The following is a 9,587-nucleotide window of genomic DNA, read 5'->3' as shown; positions in this document are numbered from 1 at the left end:
AACCTCTACAGCTCGAATCACATTGACACCAAACGCGGAGTAGGATCTTACACCAGGATAATACCAGTCGGTCCATGATTTTGATGATGTTAAATCCACAATGATGATAAAAGAAATTCGTAATATACCTTTTCAAACAAATTATTAATAAAATTTATATCTTGAAAATCGTATATGTATTTATATATATATATGTTCAGAGATTCCTTCGGAATGAGTCTATCATTCGGTATCTAATTGGCTTGTTTGGGCGACTGTTGATACCTATTTAGAACTTGAAATACATCAATATGTACTAGTACTATACATTTGCAAAATACGGCAGCCAAATCGTTGTTTTAAAGTTTGATTACTTTAACATCTTAGTTTCACTTAGAATGTCGTTTAACTTCCATGTTGTTTACGAAAGTACAAGTGGGCGTTTCCCGTCTATATCGAGGCTTGGTCGAGAGCACTAAAAACAGAGGACTTTAATAAGTAAATTGAATTCACAGAAAACAAAAACTCATGTTTACTTTAGTGTTTGATCAGTGAAAATGAAATATCTAGACATCAACAAAATGATCATGTCATCAAAGCGAATGTCCATGCGAACCCCAAAAGATGGGTATCAAAGCTTAAAAACCTTTTGAATATTCATTAGTTTTCTAAACCTATTTGCGAGAGCGATTTGGGCTTCTTAATCGCCTCCTTATCGGCGACATACAGCCTTGTTGTAACAGACAAGTAAATATATTCTTATACTGCTACTGATTCAATTGAAAGCACTATCAAATCTTCCCTCTGTCATCTGATATAGACAGGTCAACTAAAAGTTTCGTTAGAAAAATTAATGTGACCGATCTCTCCTGCAAATTAATCAGCCACCGGATTCTAGGGCTTTCCACCTAACTTTGTAGTAAAAAGTCTCAGAACCCCACCAAATCCTATATTATATCCGTCTCCTTTCTGTTCTTTCGTCATTTTCTTTGAGAGGTGAAAGTGAAAATCACAAACCAATGATTTAGAAGCAGACGGGCACTCCTTTGTGCACCTATTGACCTAGCTCTCGTCGAAAGACTCCAAATCCTACTAACACTGTTGTCTTTGACCAGAGAGGGGCAAATATCCCACGGATGGGGGGCAAATAGACTCCCGAAAGGGGGTACTATATTACCCCGCCTGTTCAAACATCTCTATGGAGCCTTGCATGAGGGGGATTAATGCTCTATGAAGGGGTGTATTGCAATGAGATGGATAATGGCAAGAGGGGATAAGTGGTGCTTCTCAAGTAGTGGTATTTGGAAGTGAACAGCCCTCCAAACAGGTTGAGATATTGTGGTACGAGGCGTAGCATCGTTGATGGGCGTTTGAAGACGCCACCATCTGCATGCATACAAATGCAATAAAAAAAAATCTACTCATCACAATAATACTGGCGGTGTCTTTATTCTCGATGCTAAACTATAACAGAAGCACTTCAGTATACTAGTTTAAATGCTGAAACGATCCATGTATACATTTATGTTCGACCAGTTTTGAACATCAAATTCGGAGCAGAACGCTTTCTCCAATGTTTTTTTCAGTCATACTTAAAAGAAGAATAGAATGATGAGATAGATGGAGAGAGAGAGAGAGACAGACAGAAGGGGGGGGGGGGTGGGATAAGATTTAATAAAGAGAACGAGGATAAGCATGTGTGTAGAGAAGATGGAATATCCTGAACATAGAAACGTATAATACAGTAAATTATCGATAGTCTCAAACTGTGGGATTTAGGATTTGGAAGTGTTCGAGAGTAGTATAAGTTTGATATGAATCGAATAATCGTGAGCTTCATAACTATGATTCGAGAGGCGTAGATGTAGATCCACTTATAATGAGCTAATCATTTACCATTGAGCCAACGTGTTACACATTAATGTACCATAACTATATACTGGCGGATCCAGGTGCCCCCACCCTTTGAGAAGCAAAATTAAAATTTGTATTGTAAAAATGCCGTTGAAACAGAAATGTGCACCCTTTTGAATTGAAAATGAAGACTTTTTTTTGCTTCTTAAATTTTTCTGGGACAAAATCTCCTTAATTTTTGGTTAATTTATTATTATTATTTTTTTTTTTTTGGGGGGGGGGAGGTTTGTCAATTTTTTCTTACGAAAAATGTGCCCCCTTTAAAAAAATCCTTGATCATAACCACCTACACGAAAATCAGATTGAAACAGATCATATACAAAAAAGGGTCTTTGAAATAAAAACCAATACACTGACCATGCTGACAATTATCTTTGCAATCAACGACAACAAAAAAATAATTTCAAAGTTTTGCAATCATTTATTAGCTGTTCATATTAGTGAAGAGAAAAATAATAAATTAATGGCTTCTTATGGAATAAGTGAAATAAAATTTTGTACGACTGTGAAGAAATTTTTTGTTGACCTGCATCTGTTGTGAAAAAAATAATCACATAAAAAATATGGGCAATTGTGAGATTATGACATCATCGGTTTACTGATTATGATTACGATTTAATGCCAAACTTGTCGCATGTTTTTCTTCAAACACTTGACTTTGATGGGATTTTCATTTTTTTCTGTTTACTCTGTTAATTTAAAGCCTATATTAAGAATGAGAAGTTTTGGAGAACTTCATTTTCAAACTTGCATTCATTGTTTAATAAAAAAGATGGGTATATCATCAAGCACCATTTACAATCTGACAATAAAATTGTGAAAATGAAAGATGTCATGTTCAAGACTTTGTATTTATAATTTTCTTTTTAATGCTAAAAAAGAAATATTTCTCCAGCATGGCGTGGGAAGGAAATTTTAGGACATATATGACTTCGATAGAGGCTGGAAAATTTTATGATCAAATTCATCTAAAATCTTCATTTCAAAGAAACATGTCATTGGTAGGCCGAGTCCCTCTGATAAGTTTGAATTAATCCCGAAACTGAAAATGCATTATGTTATAAACTTGTTTTGTGTTTTTAATCTAATACTCCAAAATGATTTATAACCAATTGAAAAAAAAACGTTTGCTGATTTTAAACAATTACACACTTAAATGTTTTCATTACTTCACTTTTATCATTCCGATCCACATGAAATAAAATCCAAACCGAAAGTCGTCGCTTAAAAGCGAAAAGGACACATTTTATTTATTCATCTTCTCAATGATGATAAAACTTTTGTCTCTTATATATAGCTAATAACTTGGAGCTGTTGTTACATAAGGCTGTACAATAGTTTATTATTAATATACTGCATATATTAATTTAGAATTGTTGAATTGATTTTTATCTCAGTTCTTGTGTCAAATTAGATGAGATGGGTTTCATCACCTTCCCATGCCTTTATAGGAATCTATATATATAGTGTTATACATGTACTTTCAAAAGATTCCTTTTTTCTTTCCGACAGGTGTGTTGGGTGTGCTTATACGTACGGTATTTTTTTTTTTTTGATTGTAAGTATATTGATTGCATTTAGTAATTAGCTTATACGTACGGTATTCAGTAATTAGATCAAGTTTAGAGTTGTTGGTTTAGAGTGATATATTCGATTTGTTTGAAAGTATTTTATTCTTCCTTTTCCGATTCTATTTAGGTAAAAACCTGGTTTCAGAACAGAAGAGCAAAGTGGAGGCGATTAAAACAGGTAATTCACAAACTCTTATTTTACGGTCATTTGCTTGATTTCATCAGCTTACTTTCAGTTCTCTATAGTTGCAATAATAGCTGTTCAACTCTACTCTTGAAAAAAAATATCGTGTTTCTTTTATATAAACTTCTCGATAGCCTACAAGTTTATTATGTCACTTGTACCGAGAAACAAAGGAGTATGGGAAATGAGAAAGGACATTAAGAATCGTAAAAGTGAACGTTTTTATGTGACTGCAGACGACACTGTTTTAATGGCGGGAAATCCGTTTGCACCTTAGTCCAATCTCGCGTCAAGTACTTTTCCATCATGGTGAATCCAAAAGAAAAATTGCCGATGAGTGGACTCTTTGCGCCAACCGAATTACGATGCTTCCTTCGGCGATTGTATCAACACAAACACAGGCTGCTGTAAATACATCACACAACCAAAAAACATTAATTTTAGATAAATGAGTATCTAATATCAAGAGCTCACCTAAATTGGTAGCACTTAGAACACTCCAGCCGAGATTCTAAATTGCACTCATGCGATTATCGTCAGTAAATACCTTTCAAATTAGAGTAGCGTATTTCGAGAAGCTCATTTGGGGCTGTCTCCTTGAGGTTTGGTCTTAAGTATGTGTACTTAGAAATCATAAATGGGTGTGTATAGCAAACCATTTACCCACTACAAATAAAACCCTTGCTTGTAATTAGTATCAGGTCGTCGGAAAGATAAGAAAAATGTAGGAATGATCCAAGAAAATACAGGATCGACGATTCTTTTATGAAGAGAGCAATCTGAAGACTCGAATTTTCATTGGCAGTCGATGAGAGGTTAGTGCGCGGTACCAGTTTTGGTGTTTAATTACTCTTTATAACTTCTTAATTGATTCAATTTTCCCTTGTAGAGTGGTTGACTGTGATACTCAAGTTTATGATTTTCTCCCTTCATTTCAGTTGTCCTTTCGATTTAATTTAGTTTTCCAAGCTTCTGGGTATTGCCGCCACTGAAAAAAGTAATTGAGTGGGTAGGAGCATGGACCTAGTATAGGTCCATGATACGAGATGGAGGTCTGCTTCAATCTCTGATAGCATGTGCGAGATGATCGCTTCAAAAATCTTTTGAAAACAAAATAAACACAGACAGTTGATCCTACTTATGAAATTCTTTTTTCGTGATTATCATCAATCTTAGTGCTAAAACTAGTGAAATAACATAATATTAAAATAAACGCCCTTGATACACCATCTCGTGATCAGAAATCGTTGCTGTATCATTATGTTCACCATGACTCGTGCAATCTTTGTATATGGTCTAAATATTACGTCAGTGATTACCACATTAGGGAGTTTCGATTTTACAACGCACGACAGATTCAAGATAACAGTAAATCTATTGAAGATGGCCGTCAAATGACAAAGAAAAGCTGGGATTTCTTTGTATAAAATTGGTAAAAAGGAACAGCTGCTTCGTCCTAATTTGCGGAGCTGACGAACAATCGCAAACACGTCGTTATTTTAACTCCAGGACGAAACTGCTGTTTTGATTCAACATTTTTCGACAAAGATTTCTTGGTTATTCGTTGTCATTTAGGGCATTTGACGATACATTTTCTATGTTTTTAAAAGCGGTATGCGTCGCTGTTGCGATATTCCCTGACGCAACCGCAAGTACACACTTAAAATGTTGGGCAACATACTGTCCACTGTGTTGCGTAATGTATGTTGGTAAATAAGATATATATTCTGTGCAGTTATTATCCAATTGAGCAAATTTATTACCCAATTATTAGTTTTTATTACCCAGTTTGGACAGATTTTAACCAATAGTTGTGTTGACAGTATGTTGCCCATGGTTGGTTAAAAGTTGGGCATCTTTTGCCCAAATATTTTAAGAGTTTAAGTATTGACCATAAGCGGTGATTAAAAAAAAAAAAATTTTTTTTTTTTTTTTGGGGGGGGTTAAGCATCCAATGGGGGTCGTCTTGCCCTCCCCTCGACCAAAAATCCAAGAAATCCCTGAGCATAACTCTTCCTTCCGAAGGGGGTATCACAGATATGAGCCCCGAGAGCTTCCCGATACTGCTTGCGGGACGCAGGATGATAGGCGATAAATTCATGTCACTCGCCTCCTCGTCACTGACCTTTTGCATTGATGATGAAGACGTCGACTATCACTCCTAAAGTCATGGTCCACTGCCACGACTACGGCCGTGAAAACCCCTCATAATTCGAGGTTATTAATCACAGCTCAGAGGCTTGTACCGTTCTCTCCTCATGCTTCTCCCCTCCTCTTTTACAAGCAAGAATGACAGATGAGATGAGGCAAACTGAACGGGGAAATATGTTGAGGGTTGTCAGGGTGATTCCCCCTTTTTTTTAATCTAAATGTTTATAGAATTTACAGATGTAAAATCTGTTTTCCTTTGATTCTTAGAAGTCTCCTTGAATTGGGAACCTGGAACAAAGAGTCGAATCGTATTGGATGTATCTATTGTTTCAGTCTCATGCTTAAAGGTTCAACCTTACATGGATGAACTCTGGATACGCTCCTTCCAGGGAACATTTCATTAAGAGTCTTCTCAGTGATTTTAACTGACTAATCTGCTCTTCGCCAATCAGATGGGAGAATTTCAGTAGCTTATAACAGTTGTCAGTGAAAGTCACGGAGAGTTTTCTCATGAAATGATCCCAGGAGTAGAGCGACCTTTAGGGATGTACGCCATTTGAGAAAGGAAAAATATCCGCATCCGCCTACTTCACGCATTCATACACAGGACAAGGCTGAAACTGAACAGAAATACGGAGAGAGAATAAAAAAAGGGACTGGGATGATTTCGCAAAGATTATTTTAGGTTTCATACGTAAAATAATATCGTTATGGGTGTGATCATCTATAGGGGTTGTGGCGTTCATGGATCTTTCAAGACGATTAGGAATTTAGAGTTGATCGTTATCACCGGTTTATTGACTTCCTGTAAACGATGCACAGAGAACAGGAATATGCCTGCATGTTGTATGAATCGTGAAGTTCGGGTGTGTTTTACGAAGGGCTTATTAGGATAGGAATACCATCATCCATGGCGCCATTTTTGACAGTCTTTGCTAATCTCGATTCTTTTGTTTATTTTCTCACAATGCAGGAAGTACCGACGGGGAAGGGAGAAGGTGATGAGAGGGACGACGAGATCAAGTCACATCAACCGAATCAGCAACCATCTCACCATCCCCTAGGTGATAACAGGAACGGTTCCGTGACCGACCTCGAGGATGATCGTCGAGATACAGCGTACTATCGTATCCCAAATGGTGACTCCCTTGACCATGACAGTGATTATGACCGTGATGCTTGATGGAAGGTATCCTCAGAGTGGCTTTTCTTGTTGCTTGATCGGAGCGCCCAAGCCTCATGTGCCACGGCGTACGTAGATCTCCTCGTCCTCTTCTGTAGACATTAGGCACTTCCGAGGCCACCTTTTCTCTATCAACCCTAGAGACTTGATAAAAGGTTCCATCGCGCTCTTGTTGTGGCGCTGGGTCTCTGCTTATGAACTATGCTGTATGAATGCGACTAGTGGATGAAGTAAGTTCGGCGCCGCTGTGCTCGAAGCATTTTAGAAACATCTGGTGATCGATGTTAGACTTGTCGACTCCTACAACCATGTTCCGTAGAGACTCAATGAGATTCGATTGTACAGACAGGCATGTTATGACTTCTTCAGTTCTGTATTGTATGTACAATCTACGAAACGGACAGTTTCTTCTTCTCGCGATGTTATGTCCATTCAGTACGAACCGTTGGACACAATCTAGAAATGGCACTTGTGAACTCTGAAAACATCACTGAACGGTACACGCTCCTCGTGATATAGACTGCCGATCCAAGTTGCAGATGTCATGGTTTTACTCCCAAGGATAAATTATACGAAGATCTTTACCTATATGGTGCCTAAATGTTTGCTTTCCACATTACCTGTCATTGGTGTTCAATAAGGAGTCCTTCGCCCTTCATGAATAGGTGCGCCAAAGAACAACTTTGAATATTACGATGATAGTGAACAAGTTAGGAAAAAAAAACACAGAATAGACAGTATACGTGTATCGCGTGTGTTTAATGTGTTCTCTGTTATTCTTTAACATGTAAAATACATTCTAAAACTTCCAAGCTTAATTGTTACCGGTTATACCACCATTAAAATTTTAACACTAAATTAGTTCACTCTTTCCGCGATCTATGAATGCGTCACAGAAAAAACTTATGAATTCCGCAGTAAATATACTGCTGCAAATATAACAATCACTGAAGTTGTTGCATTATTGGAAATCATAATAAATAATTCATTCTGTTTCTTTTGCTTAATTGAGTTTAGTTGCTTTCTTATGGTATAAGTTTATGATATCACAACTTCAAATATATTTTGATATTTGCATTCTGAGCCAATGAAGTGATTTATAAAGGTATTCATATTCTAAAACTCGTGTTTTCTTCAGGCAAATCAGAGACAGATGTATTTGTCCGTTCATTCTTAATCTTTTCTGTTATCTCTATCATCACTTTTATATCTCTGAGATATTTTTAGATATCGAATCAGCATGATAGACACAGATTCTTCGTGCGGATGAAATCGTCTTTTACTGTAAAAAATATATCATTCCTTTTCATAATTTCTCAAATTTCATATACTTTCTCATTCTAATTTACGTTTTCTTGTAACATAATTAAACTTGAGTTTCTAACAAAAACATAGGCATCACATTACATGAAATAACTTTTCAAACTAATGCGACAATATGCAACAACGAAAAATAAAGTGAAGAAGTGGAAGAGAAAGACGAATGAAGGCATTTCATGATTATTGTCATTATGATTACTATCATTATGATCATGATAAATTTGTATAAGCACCTTGAGCATTGTCCACGTGTTTTTTTTGTATGTTTTACGCGGTCGGCTATGAGCTGCATACCTGTTTATAACGAAATATTCGTTTTAGATAGACCAGTTTAATGATATAGGTGTTTTCTGAAGATTCCACATTGTAATATAAAGACCGTAGTTGCCGGAGAAAGCCAGGATCTTCTTAAGTTTTAATTAAAACATCTGCATTTATGTGACTGAAACTCTGTGCTTTCGTATTCCAGCCAATGCATTACTGTTAGAACGAGTTTTAGATCGTTAAAAGTAAGCGTCGTATTATTGTTGGTATACATCAACATAAAGATAGTATGATTAGAACGGGTAATATTTGATTCTTAGGTGATGAATTTTGAGACATCAATGATTTAGACCACGATGTTAAGAATTAACTGATGTAAAATCCCTCTATTAAGGGAATGTATGTCATTTCAAAATTTCAACAACAGAACATGTTTATGAAAGTGAAATGAAGTGACAATATTGACTTCTTTCTCAAGTATCATACAGTTTTTTTTGTACATTTCATGCTGACGTCACATGTCAATCATCAATCCAAAGTATGCAATGCATGATTCAGTTGTCGGTCAAAAACTTCATGTCTGGATTCACCGTACAACATTTTGGTATTTCTGTAAAAATGCTACTTTGTAAAATAAAACTTTCAATCATAATGAATTACTGAATATAAAATGATCAGTAAGAACGATTGAATTGTGCCATGGTGCCATGTCAGGCAATTAAATCTACTGTAAAATCTGATTATCTCTGTACAGTGACAACTTGGTACTATATCACACAATAATGTTTATTTCAATAAACAATTGAATATAATTCTGCGGTTGTATTGTCCGAGTGATTTCTTGTATTTAAAATTCCGAACATGATTGAGGCGGCATTAGAAACCAGTAGTTCGTTCCAAAACTGTCTACTAAAGAGATATAACTGTTGGCCATCGGGGCTAGGTTGAGATTACGCACTTTTCTGTGAAACAATATTACTTGCTCTTCTAATTTTCTCTCAGTATTATCTAGTCTAGTCTA

The 9,587-nt window shown here is 36.2% G+C and overlaps 1 long non-coding RNA gene across 1 annotated transcript; it reads left to right on the top strand.

The window, feature by feature from the left end:
* Positions 1–3,588: 3,588 nt before the first annotated feature.
* LOC129273520 (uncharacterized) lies at positions 3,589–9,378 on the top strand. The gene is made up of 2 exons (XR_008585834.2): positions 3,589–3,642; positions 6,773–9,378. It is a non-coding gene; the product is annotated as an uncharacterized LOC129273520 (long non-coding RNA).
* The last annotated feature ends 209 nt before the right edge of the window (positions 9,379–9,587 follow it).

The sequence above is a fragment of the Lytechinus pictus genome, chromosome 12 (assembly GCF_037042905.1).
Source record: "Lytechinus pictus isolate F3 Inbred chromosome 12, Lp3.0, whole genome shotgun sequence".
Classification (NCBI taxonomy): domain Eukaryota; kingdom Metazoa; phylum Echinodermata; class Echinoidea; order Temnopleuroida; family Toxopneustidae; genus Lytechinus; species Lytechinus pictus.
The sequence above is the reverse complement of the archived record's forward strand: the minus strand, read 5'-3'. Positions and strand labels throughout refer to the sequence as shown.